Source organism: Arachis duranensis, chromosome 6, assembly GCF_000817695.3.
Source record: "Arachis duranensis cultivar V14167 chromosome 6, aradu.V14167.gnm2.J7QH, whole genome shotgun sequence".
Taxonomy (NCBI): domain Eukaryota; kingdom Viridiplantae; phylum Streptophyta; class Magnoliopsida; order Fabales; family Fabaceae; genus Arachis; species Arachis duranensis.
Window position 1 is genome coordinate 50,666,833 of NC_029777.3, and position 4,446 is coordinate 50,671,278.

Genomic DNA, 4,446 nt, shown 5'->3' on the forward strand with positions numbered 1-4,446 from the left:
CTCATGATAATTGTATCTATGAATTGAATAATTATTGATTGTTAGATGAAAAACAAATCTTGAAAAGCAAGATTTGAGGAGAATTGAGTGGATCGACCCTAAACACATGACCGACTAGAGCGTATACACATCCAGTGAGGGGTTCGATTGGTTAATTCCATGCTTCCGACCTATGATCATTTCTCATCTTGCAAGTTGTAAATTCTTATCTATGACTCAATTCAATTGTGGATTGGATTTGGTTATGATTGTTTTAGCACTTGGTTGGTTATATATGTATTCTTGGAAATTGGTTTATTTTGACTAAGTAAATACATATAGATAGTTAGATATTAGGCAGAATAGTTGCATGCATATAGATAGAGTGCATATAGATAGTTAACATTGAATAAATGTTGATATCCCCTTTCTTATATCTTTCTTGGTTTAGCATGAGGACATGCTATGTTTAAGTGTGGGGAGGTTGATAAGCCACAATTTTATGGCTTATCTTGTGTTAAATTGAGTGGATTTTATCAACTTTTTCTACATTTATTTATTAAAATAGCATAGTTTTGTGAATTTTTCCTAAATTATTCTTAAGAGTAAAAACATGCTTTTTAGGCCTTTAAATTGCTATATTTGATTCACTTTAATCCCATTCGATTCCTTGATGTGTTTGTTGAAGTGATTTCAGCTTTACAAGGCAAGTGTAGATTGAAAAAATAAGGAAAAAGCATGCAAAAGTGGAGAATTCACGAAGAAATAAAGGATGTGTAGAGTTGTCAGCCTTGACTTCTTTGTACTAAAGTGATCAAAACTTGAGCTTCAAAGTTCCGAATGAGGCGCTTCTAGTGGCATTAGAAAGCTAACATCCGGGGCTTCAAAATTATATACAATTATCTATAGTGGACGTTGTGTTAAGCGGCCCGCGTACATGTCCAAATCCCACATATGCGATTGATAAATCACTATTTTATGGTTTGCAGTGTGTTTAATTGTGTAGTTTTATCATGGTCTTTACCCACTTATTCATATAATTAGCATGCATTTATATTTCCTTCCTAGAATTATTACATGATTGAAAACATGCTTCTTTGGTCTTAATTTAGCTAATCTTAATCCTCTCTTATTACTATTCAATGCCTTGATCTGTGTGTAAGTGTTTCAGACTTTATAGGGCATGAATGAGTAAGAGATTGGGAAGGAAGCTTGCAAAAATGGAAGGAACACAAGAAATTGAGGAGATGACCAGCGATAAGTGACGCATACGCGTCAACGACGCGACCGCGCAGAAGAAAGGAATTCGTAGTGACGCGGTCGCATGGCTCATGCGACCACGCGGATTGGAAAAGCACAAGTGACGCGGAAGCATGGACGACGTGAACGTGTGGAATGGAAAAACACGAATGACGCGTCCGCATGGATGACCCGATCGCATGACGTGCGCGATCTGCAGAATTACAAAAGTCGCTAGCTGAGATTCTGGGCCGCATTTCGACCTAGTTTTCAGCCCAGAAACACATATTAAAGTCAAGGAACTTGCAGAGACTCAGGAGGCTCTCATAATTCACTTTTCATAGTTTAGATGTAGTTTTTAGAGAGAGAGGTTCTCTCCTCTCTCTTAGCATTTAGGATTAGAATTCCTCTTAAAGGATTTATGATTTATTATTATTTCAACTTATAATTTTTCTGAGCTCCAGGTTTAATATTCCTTTATTTTGACTTCTCTTATTTTTAATTATATATGTTGCCAATTTGGCTTAATGACATTCATGTTATGATTTTCTTAATTAATATTATTTGAGGTATTTCAGATTTAAGATTGCTTTGCTCTGTTTAAGATTGCTTTCAATTTAATTTAGATATTTTTCTCCCTTTTGGCCTTGGTTAAATAATTGGTGACTCTTGAGTTATCAAACTCATTGTTGATTGAAAATTAGAATTCTTCAAGAATTGATATACTTCGGTTATCAATTTATTTAGGGGTTTGTTACTTGTGACAACCAAATCATTTGCACGAAGGGATTTCTGTCAGTTTAGAATCTATATCTACAATGCGAATATTTTTTATAAAATTCTTTACTAGCAAAAATTCTATCATCAAAATGGCGCCGTTGCCGGAGAATTGCAAACGTGTGCCTTATTATTGGTTATTGTAAATATTTTAAAAAAATTCAGATTTTAAAAATTTTTATCTTATCTTTCTCTTTTTTTTTAAAAAAAATCATATCTTTTTCAAAATTCGATCTTTTTTTTTTCAAAAATTATATCTTTTTCAAAATATTTTCTTTTTGTTAGTTTTTGTTTTTATTTTCTCTCACTACTATGAACTCTCACCCCTTTGGCTATGAGTCTGGTTACAATTATGTTGCAGGTAGAGGATATTACAATGAGAACAGGCATCAAGGTTGGAACAATCAAAGATGGGAGGAGCCACAAGGATTTGATCAACCCTCATGGCAACAACCACCTCCAATGGGCTATCAACAACCATTTTGTGATGCATATCAAGGCAATGGCTATGGTGAGCACTCTTTTGACTATCAACAACCACCACCATATGCCTATGAACCCCCTCATCAACATAGCTTTGGACTACCATACTCACAAGTCCCTTTTCACCATTCACTTCCATATGACCCTAACCCTCAACCACCATACCAACCACCTTATGAGCCATATAAACCATATATAGAACCACCTCGATTCCAACCCAATTACTCTCAAGAACCACTACCTTAATATTTGCCATCTCCATATCCATCAATCCAAGAGCCTTATGGTCCTACTTATGATACCCAAGCAGAACAAGAATCACAGGCTCACCTCAAGGAATTAATAGATCAATTTCATGCAACCCTTCATCAACTAGAGCAAGTGATAAATCAATTAGCTTCGCAACGTTCAGACACTCAAGGAACCCCCATGGCTTCATGTGGACAATCTAATGAGAAACGTAGCATGAAGGAAACATTAGAAACTCCGGTGGACAGTAAGGAGCATGAATTTGTACTGGAACAAGTGGAGGAAGCCGGAATTATTGAAGAAGAAGAAACGGTTGAAGACTTAGGAGATGCTGAACCTCCATGGGAATGTCAAGACATAGAGCTTCCTTAAACTTGAAGTGAAAAAGAAAAAGAAAAAGAAAGAGAGAAAAGAAATAGTAAAGAAACAGAACAAAGAAACCAAATCAAGATAAAGATCAAAGGTTGCAAAACTCTGAGCATCAACTGTTAAAGAGACTAGTTATGTGTCTGTGGTGTGATTGTCCAAGGACAAGGCTCGGGCAGTTAGATCTAATGGGTGCTTCATCAGCCGGTAACATAGACCAACTAGTCTGGGATTACCGATTGAAAACTCATCATCAAAGAGTCTATGGACATCGATGGCTGGGAGTTGAAAATCTTTAACTATATGCTTGTGGTGCAAGATATCAAGGAGTGGCTTGGGTAATTAGATCTAAGAGGTGCCTTATCACCCGGTAACTTGAGTCAACCGGCCCGGGAATACCGATCGAACACCCATAATTAAGAGTTGCCTTGAAAATGAAGCATTCAGAGTTGTCAACCCGAAAATCTCTCTGGTACAAAATAAGGATTCAACGATCAACAAAAAACTTAAAAGTAGGGTCTCATAATATTATCCAAGCCTTAACTCTCAGGATCCTCCATTCCTAGGAATGCAAGATTCATTAAGGATAGAGAGAATTCAGGATGATCATTTGGGTTGCTAAACCCCACTTCATAGAAAGGCATGAACTTCAGGAAGGATTTAATCCCACTTTATATAATGCATTTTTTTCTCTTTTTTTTCACTTTAGGACAAGCAAAGTATTAAGTTTAGTGTTATGATTGGTGCGCGAAATTGTGAACAATACTTTTCACAACTCTCATAATCCCCGGTCATGAACCCCAAAAACTTGGTAGCTCAGTACCTTGGCATTACACAAATTCGCACAACTAACCAGCAAGTGCACTGGGTCGTCCAAGTAATAAACCTTACGCGAGTAAGGGTCGATCCCACGGAGATTGTTAGTATGAAGCAAGCTATGGTCATCTTGTAAATCTTAGTCAGGCAAACTCAAATGGATATGATGATGAACGAAAATAAACAATAAGATAAAGATAGAGATACTTATGTAATTCATTGGTAGGAACTTCAGATAAGCGCATGAAGATGCCTTCCCTTCCGTCTCTCTGCTTTCCTACTGTCTTCATCCAATCCTTCTTACTCCTTTCCATGGCAAGCTTATGTAGGGTTTCACCGTTGTCAATGGCTACCTCCCATCCTCTCAGTGAAAACGTTGCCTATGCTCTGTCACAGCATGGGTAATCATCTGTCGATTCTCGGTCAGGCCGGAATAGAATCCATCGATTCTTTTACGTCTGTCACTAATGCCCCGCCTGCTAGGAGTTTGAAGCACGTCACAGTCATTCAATCATTGAATCCTACTCAGAATACCAC